Source organism: Ambystoma mexicanum, chromosome 11 (assembly GCF_040938575.1).
Source record: "Ambystoma mexicanum isolate Mex_15411 chromosome 11, UKY_AmexF1_1, whole genome shotgun sequence".
In the NCBI taxonomy this organism is placed as follows: Eukaryota; Metazoa; Chordata; class Amphibia; order Caudata; family Ambystomatidae; genus Ambystoma; species Ambystoma mexicanum.
Window position 1 is genome coordinate 667,615,868 of NC_090934.1, and position 19,412 is coordinate 667,635,279.

Genomic DNA, 19,412 nt, shown 5'->3' on the forward strand with positions numbered 1-19,412 from the left:
GCGTGCCTCAACATGAACTTTTGCGGATCGACAACAAAGACAAATGCAAATTGCTGAATATTCTCTAAACATTTGATGTCAAATAAATGTACTTTACAAAATTTACAATCTTGCTGTTTGCTTTTAAATCACTGTTTCATATTCCGAATTGTGGCGCGCTGTGTTGTGACATAATATGTGTTGTCTTCCGGGTTCTGTGTAAAGTCACTTAGGACTGGAGAGGACTGGGCGCATTTGATGACGCACCCTGTAACGTCACGGAGAGAGGCGGGGAATATGAATGCTTTAATAATATCAGGCTTAGGGGCGGGAGATATGATTTAGTGTCGCAAAAGCAAGTCAGCCAGGTCAATAGCGCCAGTCATAGGATTATCACATAATGTCGGCGCACACCAGCCGGATTTATCGTTTCTTTAGTGGACAAAAAGTCGGTCGACACCCATAGGAAATTGTACTATTAGCGGACAAAAGGAGTGGTCTTAAAACACTTTCACCCTGACAACGAACAATACAAACAACGTTCTCAGAACACCCCCATTTTGTGTAATTGCAACCATTTCGGGACACCGCGAGTGTTCTTAGAACACATTCAACTAGACAGATTACAATACGGACAGCGTCCTGAGGTCACCCCCAGTTTGTGTATTTACGAACAATTAAGTAGACCGCGAGTGTTGATAGCTCATTTTTACCTTCCTTGCAAACAAAACTGACACATACTCCGTCCTCTAAACACCCCACCATTTAGTTTATTTACAAAATGTCAGAACAGCCGTGTTCTCCGCAGACAAATCGAACACAACAAAAATGTCTAGCACATAAAAAAACAAAACATTGAACCTATCTCATACTCCCCCACCCTTCCCAAACACTCTTACACACCAACACACGGCACTAAATACAATTTTTTATCCACGTTTCACTGCGCTGTGCGCGGTTGACGGCGAATACAAGATGGCGGGCGCCACAGAAAATCTGACGCGCTCCACGCCCCTCGCCGTCCAATCAGCGAACACGTTGCATGTCCGCGGACATGACGCAAGGCCATGGGCCAATCGGGGTGCTGTCCGCGGAGCGAACAGGGAAGTCCGTCCGCGAAGCGAACACAGATATCACTTATTTGTTTGCCTTACATTTTGGTCATTTTATAAAAAACTACTGGATGGATTTACACCAAATTTGCAAAAGCACGCTTTCGTGACCAGGCCCCCGCTCCTGCCGCAAATTTGGTGTAAATCCGTCCAGCGGTTTGGCCTGTGGCCGTGTGCAAAGTTTTTTCCCATTATGTCTATAAGGAAAAACACAAGTTTTGGGACCCCCCCTATAACTTTTCCCCCCCTCGACAAATCCTCACCAAACTTTGCAAAAGAATTAAGAGTGGGCCATATACTTTTTTTGCAAAGTTTGGTGAGGATTTGTCCAGAGGGAGCGAAGTTTTAAGCCACCCAAAAAATGTTCTTCCTATGGAAACACCAACTTAACCATAACTACACGGACGCTACCACGTCCATATATATATATATATAACATATCTAGGCAGAAACCATCCCCTCTTAGGTATTGGATGAATTTGAAATGTTGAAAACAAATGTGCTACCATATGTATCAGGGATGGTGGGAAACATAAGACTAAACATGGTGTTGGTGGGAATGCTTTGATAGCCCCTGTACAGCGGCAAAGAGAGATATAGAAAAATACCTTAGAGATCCTTTGGGGAAAGATGGACACCAGCTCTGCACATTGAGAACCCATTACAAAAACCTACTCTGCGATAGAAAGATCAAATATCTAAAAGGGAATCAGGAGGGATTGCACAATGATTGGCAGTCAAGAAACAATGTTTTGTTTGGAAATTGGTCACAGATAGTGATCCTAAAGGGGACCCCTAAAAGCTAGATAACATGGGTGGTAAAAGATGGAGGGCACATTACTGTATTCTTTATGCAGCAGAACCCCCTTTAACCAACCCATTGGCAACCAAAGGCCTGGTATTAATCCATTATGCATCATGTTGCACAATGTAGAGGAAGTTCTAGCCTCATTTGCAATTGAAAGGTGGACGGCCCAGACCTAATACCATTGGATCTCTACAAGGATGAACAAAGTACCTGGGCAGTTATACTACTCCAGGTCTTTAGGGCAGTTATATCCACATGCAGGATCCCAGATTCATGGCGCAGGGCAGTCATCATCCTGGTATACAAGAAGGGAGACAGGGATAGCCCAGCCAATTTTAGACCTATATCCCTCTTGGATGGGGCTGGGAAACTGTTTGGAAAATAATCTTAAAATATTTTTAGACATGGGTAGCCCATAATAGGATAATAAGTGTTCATCAGGCAGGCTTCCAAAAGGGGAGGGGTACCATGGATCAGTATCTCATGTTAGAGCTAATCATCCAAAAATATATGGTCATACTAAAAAGGCATGTGTCTTTTTCATGGACCTTAGGACAGCATTTGACACTGTGTCATGAGAAAAACTATGGAAGGTCCTGATCAAACAGAAAGTACCAGACCACCTGAGAGGTATTATATCAGCCTTACATTCCAAAACGGTGTCCAGTATACAGTTCAGTTTGGGCCGTGAGCAAACCACATACTTTGATGTGGCTCTGGGAGTCAGGCAGGGCTGTGCCCTGGCCCCTCTCCTGTTCAATCTATATATACAAGGAATCATAGATGACTAGTGAGGGGGGATAGGACTGCCCAAAACTGGCTACAACTAATTTCCCAGCATTATGCTATGGGGATGACACAGTGTTAATAGCCACGTCACCGCAGGGTCTTAAGGAATCTCTAGCAATCTTTATAAAGAAGTCTAGGGAGCTGGGTCTTGGTATTAATATGGCCTAGATGAATTTGATGGTCATTAAACCAAAAAGCGGAAAAAGGGAGATCCACTGAATTACGATTGACAACCAGGTAATTGAACAGGTCGAAGGTTTTGACTATTTGGGGGTGAGAATTTGGGCAAAACCTTGATGGGTCCACCACGTAGCCAGGGTGACAGCCACACTCAGCAAATATAGGGGACCAATCTTGGCCTTCTTTAGTCATCATGCAAGTGGGGCAATTTCACCTGCATTAGAGCTATATCAGAGGCAGGCGGTCTCAGCTGCCCTCTACAGTTCAGAGCTATGGGGGTACGAGAATGTAAAGACTCTCCTCGTAAGAGAAAATAACTATTTTTTTAAAATTATTGCAACTACCGCCAAGCACCCCATCAGCGTTGGCGCATATGGAATGTGGCACAGTCCCTCTGAGCCTAGCCATCACCTATCAGCCTGTTCCATTTGGGTCAGATTGTGGACGAGACCAGCACTTGAACCGTGTAGGGTTGCACTGGCACATATTATATCATTGGAAGGCACAAGTGGATTGAAATGGCTCACCCACGTAAAAAAGTCTTACTTTACTTGAAAATGGGTGAGTTTTGGAATGAGTCAGGCAGGCTCTGCAATCTGACCGGAACAAAATGAAGCCACTAATAAAACAGAGAGCTAGGGATAGGCTCATTCTCAAGGCCTCAAAGTTGAGGCTGGGGACCGCCTATTTAGCTCAGAGACACACATATGGTTATACACTCTATCTAGACCAGATTAGGGCTGCCACTGCGAGGGTAAGATTAGGTATACTGCCTATCAGCACTTTAACCACTAAAAATTGAATGGCCTTTGGTAGGGGCGAAGTCCCAGGCAAGCAGGGTGGATGCTAGTTCATGAACACCGAAAAGGAACTTAAAACAGACAGCAAGTTTAGCTGTGGTTTATTACAGCCAACAAACCACCAAGGTTTTATACATGGAGAGAAAGCACGGCACAGCTCGGCGAACACTGGCTCGCAGGCCAGTTATGTATTGCAGTTACATCACAACAATGTCATAGTCTGGGCCCTTCTCCAGAAACGTATCCCCTTCTATGATTGGGTGTTGAGTGGTAGTTCCCTCATAACGGTCCCTATTGAGGTTAGTTAACTGGTCCTCCCATGTCAGGTGTCAGGCTTGGACCATCCCCGATACAATACTACTTCGAAATGTTACAGTATGCAGACCCGATGATTGGTTGGTGGCCCCCGGCTACCCACCCCTAGGGCCATAAATTGTGATTGGTCAAGATGCTAGCCCCGAGGCGTGGGACTCAAGTTGGTTCTCAGCTCAGAGTGTACCTGTTCAAGGTGACATGTGCAACTATGCGTCTGCATTATAACTGCATGTGAACCACCATATATATGAGTGTGCTCCTTTCCCATTGCACAACTTCGGCTCTGGTTGTAACAACTTTGTTGCCAGCCACTGTCTGGCTCGTGAGACCGCTGCTCTTCCCAGCCACCAGTTCTTTGCTCAACATCAGCTCTGCTGGACCACATGTTCAGAGACTGTGTTTGTGAGCTTCTGGAGCTCTGAATTAGTCTGAATTTAAGGTTAATTATTTGTGTCTGCCGTGCTGGTGTTACTTCAGTTCAGGGAAAAGAATGCTGCTTGCAACAATGCAATGTTGGCAGTGGTCCCGTTCCACACACGCCAGCTCTCAGGTTTGCGCTGCATTCGCCTTAGCTTCCGCTTTCTGAGATTGGTGTGGCCTACTGTGATTTCCTAAGCCATAGTGTGGTTTCTACTGTAGGTGCTTTCCCATGGTATCCATAGGTTAGTGGGTTTCGGTTCTGCTGCATCCCTAGAGTGTTCTTGTATTTCTGTAGGGTTATTTGCATGTGAGCATCTGCCACTGTTTACACAAGATCTTCTTGCTCCTTGCGGTTTCTGTGTTCCTGCGACAAGCTAATGACAAAATAATAAACGTGTAGGCAGTATGTACATGTTACTGTCCTCTAATTTATAGAACTGTATGCATGTGTTCTTGGTGTGTTTGAGTGCGTGATTGTGTCCCGATGTGCGGATGGCATGTGTGTTTCATGTCTAATGCTGCTATGTCGTGTTGTCTGTAACAAATTGATTCATGGCTTCTTTCTGCTTTTAGTCGAGACTGTCAATGGAGTTGTCTTTGGTTCCATCCTGTGGGTCTGAGAGGGTATTTTCACTTTATTTGTCCATCATAGGCTCAGTGGGGATTGGTGCGAGCTTGTACGATCAGCGGCCATATTGTCTTTGGTTTTTCTTCCGGTTTGAGTATTTTGCGGGTAGAGGAACAGGGACGGATTTTGACCTTCCCTCTTCACCTTGCTTCTGCCAAAGGCCCCCATGTGGTGCCCCCTAGGAGTCAATCTCACATTTTATATTATTTTGTAAGCCATTCCAGCAGCTAAGGTCCTTATACCTGAGGCCCATCCTGCTGGAGGCACGTATTAAGTCATGGCCTACCGCTGTGGAATTCCTGGGCCAATCAATTAGCCCCCAAATCATGGGTACTGTGGGCTGCTTTTTGCATAGGGCATGGATCCTGAGGAGGAAAATGGTAGCACCTCAACTGGACCACAGGCTGCAAGTATAACTCTTCTGCTGCTCCAGTAACCCACTTTGGGCAGTGATGTCAGTTTTGTTTTTATATATTTTTTTTATGTGCTACTGATCCTATGTGGTATCCATTTAATATGTTGAAAACATTTTTTCGAATGACAAAAGTGCCGCAAATATTTTACTTTTTTTTTTTAATGTATTATTTTTTTAATTTACATGTTTTTTTTGTTTTGCGAGTAAAAAAAAATGGTTAAAAAAGGGGGGGTTGGGGGAAACCCCCCCATTGCAAACAAAATTTTAAAAAAAAGACATTTGAATTTTTTGTTCTCGGTGAAATGTTTTCGACATTATGGCATTCGAAAAAATGTCATTCGAAATAGTCACTAGGAACCATCCTATGTTCTGTGATAACAGATTGTGTGATTTTGATGTATTTTAATCTTATTTAATGTAACCTTGTGACTCGATATTGAATAACATTTTTTAAACTGTTACTGTTCTATTTGTGTAGCTCTTTGTGATTGATTGTAGTGAAAAAGTGTCAACCATTTTAGTATTATTTGTACATAGTCCTCTTGTTTAGGTATTCATTTGGGAAAGTATAAAAGCCATCATTTTCTGAAGTTTTATCCTTTTGATTCCAGAACTCTCATTGTGCACATGGAAGGAGTGTGGCTGATGTGAAAGTAAACGTTAATAAATATTGATATATTTGAAGGTTTATTTGCAGTGTAGTGGTTGTTAGTTATATTAATTACTTCTATCAGACGGTGTTTATTATCATTTTTTCCATCTGCTCTGATTGCTTGGCAAGTGTTTTTTAATGTATTCTTTAACTTTCACTAACATGGACTTACAAAATTAGATTTGTCCATCAATTGCATTCATATGTAGGCATTTAGTTTCTGTATTCATGTTAGTGAGGTTGAAGGTTTATATGATTGTATTTGTTGTAATTTTAATGCTGTTTCAGCTATGCAGTACTCTTAGGTGTTTTGAGTTTTCTTTGAGGTACTACAATTGATGGTGTTTTGTAAGTTAATATTCGTTCTCATTAGTATGATTAGTATGTGGAAAGAGAACAACACTGTTGTATGTTACATCTTATATAGTGCATGTGATGCAATGCATACAAGATATGATGGTCATAGAAACATGTGTATTACATTGTGTTTCTTAAAGTGTGTGTGTTTTCTAACTGATTAGAAGAATATTATTTTGTTTTAAACATATATGAATAACCGCAGTATGGTGTAGCCCAATGGGTGGTTGAATATTGGAGGTGTGGTTAACCACAGCAATGATGGGGGAGCTTCCTAGCCATGAGTTTGTTGTACCTTACCCACAGCCATAGGCCTCAATTTGCAAAAAAGTACCCTGTTTGTACCAAAAGAGTCCCTTAGAAGACTGTTCTATTATGTATTATATTTCTAAGACTGATCTAATATGTATATATTTATTAGAAAGTGCAGTAACCAGACAAGCCAACTGTCTCTGATCAGCTACACAGTTTTAATGTTTCCAGGAAATTGATTCCTAGTAGTCTGTATGAGCAGGATATGTGTGATGTGTGTGTGTTTGAGTTTGCAATTGGTTGATGGAACTTTTGTATTTATCCATAGCTATCCAGCAGCCTCTCAGTACGCGGCATTGCTGCCCACCGGTAGATGTGGTACCCTGTGCAACCACAGACATATTTTTTTTTTATTACTTTTTATTGGTTTCAAACTAAAAACAAAGTAATAGCAAAAGAAACCTTTAACACTTTGTAAACAAGAAAACAGAAAGTAGTCAATTCCAAATACAAAGCAATTTGATTCCTTATTTCAATCAATATTAAAACCAATAAAGAAGAACCCAAAAAGCAGCGTAAAAGATATCAGACATTAATCACAACAGTTCAGTTCCAAATCAATGGTTTTTATCAATTGACCAGTCCTCAAACCCCTTCAGAATTCAGGCCAATTTAGAGTCTATAAATTTAAGCATAGCCAGGATTTGTCCTATTTTTTCTCCCATTAATAGACAATCCCAACGATATACCAGGGTCAGGCCTCCCTCTAGATAGCTTCCCATATAATGTAACCTTTCCACATGGAGTGCCTCACATTCCATTGCAATGTTAAAAAGTGATTCCACCTGATCAACATTCTTGCAGAAGTGACAGATGTTATTCGCCACCCCTCCTTGATGCTGTTGAAACAGAACTTCATGCGTGGGCATGATATTCAGATGACAACGCAGAAGGAATTCCCTGGAGAACGCTGAGGGGAATTAACATAGATACGAGGGAGGATCGTTAAGACACATTTTTTCCACCCACCATCTGAATGTTAGGTGGGCGAAAGGTCTGGCTTCATAGATGTTGATCCAGTTAGCCCTTTCCAAGATTGTCTTCACTTTAAGAGGGTTTTCTCTCAATAGATCAATGTCCACCCCACAGTTATACAGTGTCTCATTCATTTCCTCAAACCACTGGTTCAGGGAGCTTTCATTTAGCCTACTAGCAGCACTCAAAATGGCAAAGGGGGGGTGGGCTTCAACATAGTACATTTCCGATGAAATTAAATTTCCTTCCATAGAACTATGGAGGGCATTGAGGGTAGTCAAAACTCATGCCAAATTGTAGCTATTGATAAAGAACTAGGGAGTCTTAAAACCTTGTGCCAAAGGTGTCCTTCAATTAAGGGGCATGTTTTTTTGCTTAGTTTAGACAAAGATTCCGCTCCATAGGTTAGGACCTGTATCACCTTTTGCTGATAAAAGGTGAGGATAGGTATCATACAAAAGGCCCCATAACGGCTATGAAAGGTAATTCCTTGGTTTGTCAAACTTTGCCATTTTGTTTTCAACCAGAACAATTGGCCAATCTCATTTATGTTCTGATTGTCTCCTAAGTATATGATGGTTTTCACTACATCCAGCCATAGTTCCTCAACCCTCCATGAGAAGGACGTCTTTGATTTCTTCCTAGCATTGAACATAAGGAGGATTTGAGATTTTCTGACATTCATTCTCATGCCAGTTTTCTTTAGCTAGACATTAAGTGCTGGGATTCTGCGTTGAAGGCCTATGAAGGTTTCATTAAGAAAGAAAATATCATCTGCGCAAAGCAGCCATGGGAGATCACATCCATTCAACTTTGTGCAAATGGCAGCTTGTGAGATTCCCAGGTCAGACAAGTATAGGCTAAATAAGATGGGAGCAAGCACACAGCACAAAGCCCGTAAAATCTCAAGATCTTCTTAGAAATCAAACCCCCAGTCCCCAATCTGATCTGTATAGCTGTATCTGTATCTGTATATAGGGACCAGGCTTTCAATTTAGCCCACCGGTGGTTCCTGTCTACTCCGTCAAATGCCTGATGTAAATCCAAGAAGGCCATGAATACTGTGGAGTTATTTTTATTAATTGCCCTCCGTTTTAACAGGTTCAGGACAAAAAGATTTATCGAGGTTCCCTCGCCCTTGACAAATCCTGTTTGTCTAGGATCAACTGTCCCCTTTTCAGTTGCCCATGAGCTGAGATCACGAATGACCACTGATGCAAAAAGCTTGCCTAATGAGTCTAAGAGGGCGATAGGCAATAGTTCTTAGGATCAGTCCTATCACCCTTCTTGAACACTGGCACAACCCAGGCTTCCTGCCATGATTCCGGCACACGTCTATTTGCCATCACCTGCTTAAATAGGGATAACGCAAATTTTGCCCAGGCATCAGGGTTTGTCTTCACCATGCAGTTGGAGACACCGTCAGGTCCTGCCGTTCTAGATGAACTAAGCTTCAAGATCATTGACCTGGCTTGAACCTCATCAAATTGAAAATACCAGCCATCAGGGTCATGATCCAAATGGAGCTGAGCTATTGAGGGCAATCCCTCAACATTTTTAGAGTAGTGGCTGACCCATCCTTCTTCTGTAACCCAGCCAATCAATTGGTGTTTCCTACCTCATCCCCCGTTGTTAACGAGGTCCCACACAATGCAGAATTTTCACCCGCAAATTGTGAGCAGCATTCTCTCAGCATCCATTTGGATGAGCAGTGATTTATGTGCTTTCACCCAGTTTTTATAGGCCTGCCTCCATTTTTTGACTAGCACTTCCGAGGAAGCTCTGTTTAGCCTTCTTCATTTCCTCACCTCAGCCCTGCATATTCGACGGGTGTTGACTATGTGTTGAATAACTCAATAGTATAGGTGTGTTTAGGTATGAGATGGGTTTGGCCACCTTTTTCAAACTTTTGGGTGAAGCCTCTCTAGACCCATGCGTGGTCCACCAATTCAATACCCCTAGCAAAGCCTTGACCAAGCCAGGGGGCCAGGAGAGGGATTTTTCCTACTTGGATTTTAACTCGATTTAACCCTTCATTTATTTCAACAGGGGCATGATTTTATGTTTATAACGGCCTGCTGGAATCTCTATAATGACGGATAACAGGTCATGATCACTCTGTGGTAGATGCACTACCTCAGACCTGGAGACCTTAACCCTCAACATAGATGACACAAAGCAAAAGTCTATACCGGCTACCGGCGTACCATTGCTCCAGGTGCCTACACCAGGGCAGTCACCTATCCTTTGCCCATTTAGCAATCTCAATTAATGTGTGCTTGCCTCCTCCATCCATCTCTGGGCAAAATCTTCATGTTTCTCATACTTTAGAGGCCAGCCCTCTTTGGACAGGAGGTGGAAATTAAAGTCTCCACAGATAAGAATTTTAAGGTTTCCCCCCCTCTATCAGTGATTGATCCACTTTCTCCATAATCACTCCTAACCACTTTTCAGAAAGAGGACCCTTCAGGCCACGATACACATTTAATAACAGGAGTTTGGAGATTCCCTTTTGATGGGACCTTTCAATTTCGAAAATGTGGATATATAGATTTGGTGTGAGATGATGACAAATCTTAAATCCCTGTTCTACTTTGATAAGGGTGAGCAGGCCGGAGAAAGGACTATCCTGCTACCGCTTTAGGGCCGGGTTCAAGTAAATCTCATAACCTTCACACACAGGTTTGTCCCGTAACCATGTCTCTTGGAGGCATATGATATCTTAGCCCACGAGAATCATCCCCTTCTCTGTAAATATAAACTCAAATCCCTATGTATTCCAAGATCCCACAGTTAAGGATCCTCTAGTGTCATTCTGCAACAACCTATTCATCTGTTGGTTTTGCCAGAGCTCCCACAAGCCAACTGCAATCCGTCTGACCCGGTCCTTCACTACCAGACAGAGCGGCATTCAGTTTCACAAAGGTTCTGCATCCTTCATTTCTGAAAATACAATTTCTAATGAGACTCGTATCTTTCTTTTGCGTAGTCTTTATAGGCCTTATCGGCTTTGCATCAGCTTTTTTTGTTAAGTGTTTTGAGGATTTAGATTGAAGTAGTGGGGGAACCTGCTTCTTAGATTGGTTCCCGTGAAAAGGCTGCTTCTTAAGTTGATTACTATATCAAGGCATCCAATTGTAATCAATAAGATCATACCACAAAAAGAGCAACCGTTCACTCGGTTCCAGTAATGCTTCCTTTATCAGGAATTAGCCTAAGTGAAGAATTACGCAATCCCCTCGATCTTCAGATGGAAATTGCACCACTCTTATGTCTCCTGTGGAGATGAATCTTAATGCTGGGACACAGTGAAGGAGCTTCATCACGTTTACTCCTATTAAGGAGTAAGATCCTTTGATCCGCTATTATTCTAATCAAAGGTGATTTTGGAACCTCCTATGGATTTTTACAGGAGTTTCGATGAACCTTCTTGGAGTGATTTCCCCTGGGACAGTTTGTATCACCAGCTGATTGTCTCCTTTCCATTGTTTTAACACTCAATCTTTCAGTATCTGCCAAGACAGGCATCCCCCTTAATTTTTTCCCTCAATGAGACCAGACCACTTTTTTGAAAAATAGTTTTTCATTTCTTCACAGTTGTTAACAAAGAGTTACTTGCTCTTTTTTCTTACTACTTTTCTGCAATGTTAAGGCTTCTTGCTTCTCGATTTCCCTCCAGTCAGACCCACTCAGATTGTTCCATTTGTTGTCTTCTTCGTTCTCCATTATTTCCAGGAGATCGCTGAGGCACGTGTCTGATTGAAGGGTAGTTTCATCAAAGTTAGAAAGATGACTTTGATTTAGGTCAGGTGTAACAGCCGACTCTTTGGGGGGCACAGGTTTGTGCAACCTCAGTTCCATGCGAAGTCTTTTGATGTTATCAGAGAGATCCGCCCGTAATGGGATTTGTATATTCCGGAGCAAGGCTCTACATCCTTTCATCCTTTTATAGGAGACAGTTTGAGATTTTTGTATTATTTTTCTTATAATACATTGCTTTTCCTTTTCTGTCCACAAGCTCCTTTTTTTGTGGATAAGGATGATGAAGATGATTTAAATATCGAGAACGTGTAGCTCAAGGCTAGGTATTTTCATCAGCTCAATCATGGCCTTTACTTGTTACTGGCTGCAGTTGGACTCACTTCAGTCACAGCCCTTGAATGGACACAAGGGACAGGATGAACCTATTCAGCTTCTCGTTCGTTAGCCTTCCAGTGGTCCCTCATCCATTTCCCATCTTCAGTGATGGCTGCCATCAGCTGGACTTCATCCGCTGTTTCACTCCTGGCCAGGTCACACAGCCTTCTCTGCCTCAGTATCAAGTTGTTGTTCTAATTTTCTTGTAAAGGTGAAATTTGACCATTTCTGCTGCCAGGTGTGCATTAGGTTGACTTGCTCTTGAATCGCTGAGTGTATAGGTTCATGTAACTTGCAAAAGGGGGATAAAGAGATGGTCAGGGAGGCCATCACAGTGTTTTGTATATGAGCCATCTCTTCCTTGGAAATACTGCCCCCTTCACTCCGATTATCTCTTAATTCACTGTAGTTATGTGCCATACTAGAGTCCACAGATGATTACACACTTTTATTGCCCCGAATGACCTGAGATCAATCCTCCTCTCTTAGGCTGTCATCTGTCAATGGCATTTCCTCTAAAGTGTGATGACTTTCTGGTCTCATATTGGGATTTGTCCATTGATTTTGCAAAGAATTTTCCACTGCAGCCGGCAGATCCAAACTAGGCCTCCTAAGGTCGAGCTGGGAGTTATCCCCGTCCACAGGCAGTTTCTGCTCTGTCGGGATTGCCATTTTTGGAAGGGCAGAATTCTCTGTTAGGGCATCAAGTCTCTCTTTAATGAGTGAAATGTTCAGACGTCTTTGGGTGTTTATTTTTTCTGATAGGATTGAAAGGTCAACAGCCAGTTTATCTGCTAGATCAGGGTTTTATGAAAGACCAGGCACCTTTGTTAGGTAATATTATCCTCAGTGAGCACATGATCATCTTGTTTGCTATGATCTCCGCTCTCTGTTTCATTAGTCTCATTAGCCTCGCTCCAGGAGACCGCTTTCAGCCGAGGGTCTTGCAGGCCGTTCACACTTTTCAGCGAGGCTGCAGACTACTCTGTAGTTGCATGGCCTGATGGGCTTTTCAGTGTTCTCAGCGGAGGTTGAGCACTTTGAGATATTGTGCTCCTTAAGTAGGAGTTAGCTTCCACCTGGGCGAAGTGCACTGAGGCCAATTTAGCCTGAAGCCCGGTCCTGGCACTCGCTTAGCTGTTTGGCTCCATAATGTCCTCACCCCCAAAGAAACCAGCTAACAAAGCCCCTGCTAACTTCTACACAGAAGCAGACAGGTGGCAGCAAGCAAAGAAGCGGCACACGCACTATATATACATTTTTTTTCCCCTCTCTGAAGGCAGCCGATGGCGAGGCAGAAAAGAGGAAAATCGTCAGCTAATCGTCATTTGGTCTATCGCGATGAAGTTTTTTTCCTTTAATGTACAACCCAAACCGCCTCCTGATCAGATGCAGCGTTACACAAGTGGTTTTCACGCACTGGTAGTTGCTTACCTTTCAGCTTCAACATAAAAGGCAGAGTCAGTACAAGTACTGTGTACGGCTGTTTTTCACGTCCAGCTGAGTTCTGCGCAACCAAAGAGGGATTTCAAGTTGTTTCTGCTGCTCAGGGACTCCTCTGATCACTCCTCGTGGTTGTTAGCTACAAGAGGCAACGGCACCAAGCCACCCCGCTAACAATGCGCTAACACTCGTCAACACCCCACACTCGCTCTGCATATGCTGGAGCTAGGGTTTTTTAGTTGGAAGCTCCTCCTCCTTTGAAAATCGGAATAGGCCACTGTAGAAAAACCAAACACGTAGGCTGTAGACAAAACACTTGCCAACACTCCACACATGCTCTGCATATGCTGGAGCTAGAGTTTTTTAGTTGGAAGCTCCTCCTCCTTTGAAAATCCGAACAGGCCACTGTAGAAAAACCAAACACGTAGGCTGTAGACAAAACACTCGCCAACACTCCACACACGCTCTGCATATGCTGGAGCCGGATTTTTGTGCTGGAAGCTCCTCCTCCTTGGAAAATCATAACAGGACACTGTAGAAAGACCAAACACGCAGCCTGTAGACAAAACACTCGCCAACACTCCACACATGCTCTGCATACGCTGCAGCTAGGTCGTTTGAGTTGGAAGCTCCTCCGTCTTGGAAAATTGGAACAGGCCACTGTAGAAAGACCAAACGCGCAGGCTGTAGACAAAATACTCACCATCACCCCACACATGCTCTGCATATGCTGGAGCTAGGGTTTTTTAGTTGGAAGCTCCTCCTCCTTTGAAAATCGGAACAGGCCACTGTAGAAAAACCAAACACGTAGGCTGTAGACAAAACACTTGCCAACACTCCACACACGCTCTGCATACGCTGGAGCCGGATTTTTGTGCTGGAAGCTCCTCCTCCTTGGAAAATCTTAACAGGCCACTGTAGAAAGACCAAACACGCAGCCTGTAGATAAAACACTCGCCAACACTCCACACATGCTCTGCATATGCTGCAGCTAGGTCTTTTGAGTTGGAAGCTCCTCTGTCTTGGAAAATCGGAACAGGCCACTGTAGAAAGACGTATGCAGAGCGTGTGTGGAGTGTTGGCGAGTGTTTTGTCTACAGCCTATGTGTTTGGTTTTTCTACAGTGGCCTGTTCCGATTTTCAAAGGAGGAGGAGCTTCCAACTAAAAAACCCTAGCTCCAGCATATGCAGAGCATGTGTGGAGTGAGGTGAGCATTTTGTCCACCCCCCCATCAGTGAGGGGCACCTGCCAGCAGCCCCCCACACATGTCCCCTGAACCCCCACCCCCCATCAGTGAGGGGCAAATGCCAGCAGGCCCCCACTCATGTCCCACACATGTCCCCCTGCACCCCCACCCCCCATCAGTGAGGGGCACCTGCCAGCAGGCCCCCACACATGTCCCACTGCACCCCCACTCCCATCAGTGAGGGGCACCTGCCAGCAGGCCCCCACTCATGTCCCACACATGTCCCCCTGCACCTCAACATCAGTGAGGGCCACCTGCCAGCAGGCCCCCACGCATATCCCCTGAACCCCCACCCCCCATCAGTGAGGGGCATCTGCCAACAGGCCCCCATTCATGTCCCACACATGTCCCCCTGCACCCCCACCCCCATCAGTAGGGGCACCTGCCAGCAGGCCCCCACACATGTCCCCCTGCACCCCCACCCCCATCAGTGAGGGCCACCTGCCAGCAGGTCCCCCTGCACCCCCACCCCCCATAAGTGAGGGGCACCTGCCAACAGGCCTGTACTCATGTCCCACACATGTCGTCCTGCACCCCCACCCCCATCAGTGAGGGGCACCTGCCAGCAGGGCCCACACATGTCCCACACATGTCCCCCTGCACCTCCACCCCCCATCAGTGAGGGGCACCTGCCAGAAGGCCCCCACACATGTCCCCCTGCACCCCCACTCCCCATAAGTGAGGGGCACCTGCCAGCAGGCCCCCATTCATGTCCCACACATGTCCCCTGCACCCCCACCCCCCATCAGTGAGGGGCACCTGCCAGCAGGCCCCACACATGTCCCACACATGTCCCCCTGCACCCCCACCCCCATCAGTGAGGGGCACCTGCCAGCAGGCCCCCACACATGTCCCCCTGCACCCCCACCACCCCATCAGTGAGGGGCACCTGCCAGCAGGCCCCACACATGTCCCCCTGCACCCCCACCCCCATCAGTGAGGGGCACCTGCCAGCAGGCCCCCACTCATGTCCCACACATGTCCCTCTGCACCCCCATCCCCCATCAGTGAGGGGCACCTGCCAGCAGGCCCCCACTCATGTCCCACACATGTCCCCCTGCACCCCCACCCCCCATCAGTAGGGGCACCTGCCAGCAGGCCCCCACACATGTCCCCCTGCACCCCCACCCCCATCAGTGAGGGGCACCTGCCAGCAGGCCCCCACTCATGTCCCACACATGTCCCCCTGCACATCACCATCAGTGAGGGCCACCTGCCAGCAGGCCCCCACACATGTCCCCTGAACCCCCACCCCCCATCAGTGAGGGGCACCTGCCAACAGGCCCCCACTCATGTCCCACACATGTCCCCCTGCACCCCCACCCCCCATCAGCAGGCCCCACACATGTCCCCCTGCACCCCCACCCCCATCAGTGAGGGGCACCTGCCAGCAGGCCCCCACTCATGTCCCCCTGCACCCCCACCACCCCATCAGTGAGGGGCACCTGCCAGCAGGCCCCACACATGTCCCCCTGCACCCCCACCCCCATCAGTGAGGGGCACCTGCCAGCAGGCCCCCACTCATGTCCTACACATGTCCCTCTGCACCCCCACCCCCCATCAGTGAGGGGCACCTGCCAGCAGGCCCCCACTCATGTCCCACACATGTCCCCCTGCACCCCCACCCCCCATCAGTAGGGGCACCTGCTAGCAGGCCCCCACACATGTCCCCCTGCACCCCCACCCCCATCAGTGAGGGGCACCTGCCAGCAGGCCCCCACTCATGTCCCACACATGTCCCCCTGCACCTCACCATCAGTGAGGGCCACCTGCCAGCAGGCCCCCACACATGTCCCCTGAACCCCCACCCCCCATCAGTGAGGGGCTCCTGCCAACAGGCCCCCACTCTTGTCCCACAAATGTCCCCCTGCACCCCCACCCCCCATCAGGAGGCCCCACACATGTCCCCCTGCACCCCCACCCCCATCAGTGAGGGGCACCTGCCAGCAGGCCCCCACTCATGTCCCACACATGTCCCTCTGCACCCCCACCCCCCATCAGTGAGGGGCATCTGCCAGCAGGCCCCCACTCATGTCCCACACATGTCCCCTTGCACCTCACCATCAGTGAGGGCCACCTGTCAGCTGAACCCCCACCCCCATAAGTGAGGGGCAACTGCCAGCAGGCCCCACACATGTCCCACACATGTCCCCCTGCACCCCCACCCCCCATCAGTGAGGGGCACCTGCCAGCAGGCCCCACACATGTCCCATACATGTCCCCCTGTACCCCCATCAGTGAGGGGCACCTGCCAGGAGGCCCGCACACATGTCCCCCTGCACCCCCACGCCCCCATAGGTGAGGGGCACCTGCCAGCAGGCCCCCACTCTTGTCCCACACATGTCCCCTGCACCCCCACCCCCCATCAGTGAGGGGCACCTGCCAGCAGGCCCCCACTCATGTCCCACACATGTCCCCCTGCACCCCCACCCCCCATCAGTAGGGGCACCTGCTAGCAGGCCCCCACACATGTCCCCCTGCACCCCCAACCCCATCAGTGAGGGGCACCTGCCAGCAGGCCCCACACATGTCCCCCTGCACCCCCACCCCCCATCAGTGAGGGGCACCTGCCAGCAGGCCCCACACATGTCCCCCTGTACCCCCACCCCCCATCAGTGAGGGGCACCTGCCAGCAGGCCCCACACATGTCCCCCTGCACCCCCACTCCCCATAAGTGAGGGGCACCTGCCAGCAGGCCCCCATTCATGTCCCACACATGTCCCCTGCACCCCCACCCCCCATCAGTGAGGGGCATCTGCCAGCAGGCCCCACACATGTCCCACACATGTCCCCCTGCACCCCCACCCCCATCAGTGAGGGGCACCTGCCAGCAGGCCCCCACACATGTCCCCCTGCACCCCCACCACCCCATCAGTGAGGGGCACCTGCCAGCAGGCCCCACACATGTCCCCCTGCACCCCCACCCCCATCAGTGAGGGGCACCTGCCAGCAGGCCCCCACTCATGTCCCACACATGTCCCTCTGCACCCCCATCCCCCATCAGTGAGGGGCACCTGCCAGCAGGCCCCCACTCATGTCCCACACATGTCCCCCTGCACCCCCACCCCCCATCAGTAGGGGCACCTGCCAGCAGGCCCCCACACATGTCCCCCTGCACCCCCACCCCCATCAGTGAGGGGCACCTGCCAGCAGGCCCCCACTCATGTCCCACACATGTCCCCCTGCACATCACCATCAGTGAGGGCCACCTGCCAGCAGGCCCCCACACATGTCCCCTGAACCCCCACCCCCCATCAGTGAGGGGCACCTGCCAACAGGCCCCCACTCATGTCCCACACATGTCCCCCTGCACCCCCACCCCCCATCAGCAGGCCCCACACATGTCCCCCTGCACCCCCACCCCCATCAGTGAGGGGCACCTGCCAGCAGGCCCCCACTCATGTCCCACACATGTCCCTCTGCACCCCCACCCCCCATCAGTGAGGGGCATCTGCCAGCAGGCCCCCACTCATGTCCCCACACATGTCCCCTTGCACCTCACCATCAGTGAGGGCCACCTGTCAGCTGCACCTCCACCCCCATAAGTGAGGGGCAACTGCCAGCAGGGCCCACACATGTCCCACACATGTCCCCCTGCACCCCCACCCCCCATCAGTGAGGGGCACCTGCCAGCAGGCCCCACACATGTCCCACACATGTCCCCCTGTATCCCCACCCCCCATCAGTGAGGGGCACCTGCCAGGAGGCCCCCACACATGTCCCCCTGCACCCCCACCCCCCATAGGTGAGGGGCACCTGCCAGCAGGCCCCCACTCATGTCCCACACATGTCCCCCAGCACCCCCACCCCCCATCAGTAGGGGCACCTGCCAGCAGGCCCCCACACATGTCCCCCTGTACCCCCACTCCCATCAGTGAGGGGCACCTGCCAGCAGGCCACCACTCATGTCCCACACATGTCCCCCTGCACCTCACCATCAGTGAGGGCCACCTGCCAGCAGGCCCCCACGCATATCCCCTGAACCCCCACCCCCCATCAGTGAGGGGCACCTGCCAACAGGCCCCCATTCATGTCCCACACATGTCCCCCTGCACCCCCACCCCCATCAGTAGGGGCACCTGCCAGCAGGCCCCCACACATGTCCCCCTGCACCCCCACCCCCATCAGTGAGGGGCACCTGCCAGCAGGCCCCCACTCATGTCCCACACGTGTCCCCCTGCACCTCACCATCAGTGAGGGCCACCTGCCAGCAGGTCCCCCTGCACCCCCACCCCCCATAAGTGAGGGGCACCTGCCAACAGGCCCGTACTCATGTCCCACAAATGTCGTCCTGCACCCCCATCCCCCATCAATGAGGGGCACCTGCCAGCAGGGCCCACACATGTCCCACACATGTCCCCCTGCACCTCCACCCCCCATCAGTGAGGGGCACCTGCCAGAAGGCCCCCACACATGTCCCCCTGCACCCCCACTCCCCATAAGTGAGGGGCACCTGCCAGCAGGCCCCCATTCATGTCCCACACATGTCCCCTGCACCCCCACCCCATCAGTGAGGGGCACCTGCCAGCAGGCCCCACACATGTCCCACACATGTCCCCCTGCACCCCCACCCCCATCAGTGAGGGGAACCTGCCAGCAGGCCCCCACACATGTCCCCCTGCACCCCCACCACCCCATCAGTGAGGGGCACCTGCCAGCAGGCCCCACACATGTCCCCCTGCACCCCCACCCCATCAGTGAGGGGCACCTGCCAGCAGGCCCCCACTCATGTCCTACACATGTCCCTCTGCACCCCCACCCCCCATCAGTGAGGGGCACCTGCCAGCAGGCCCCCACTCATGTCCCACACATGTCCCCCTGCACCCCCACCCCCCATCAGTAG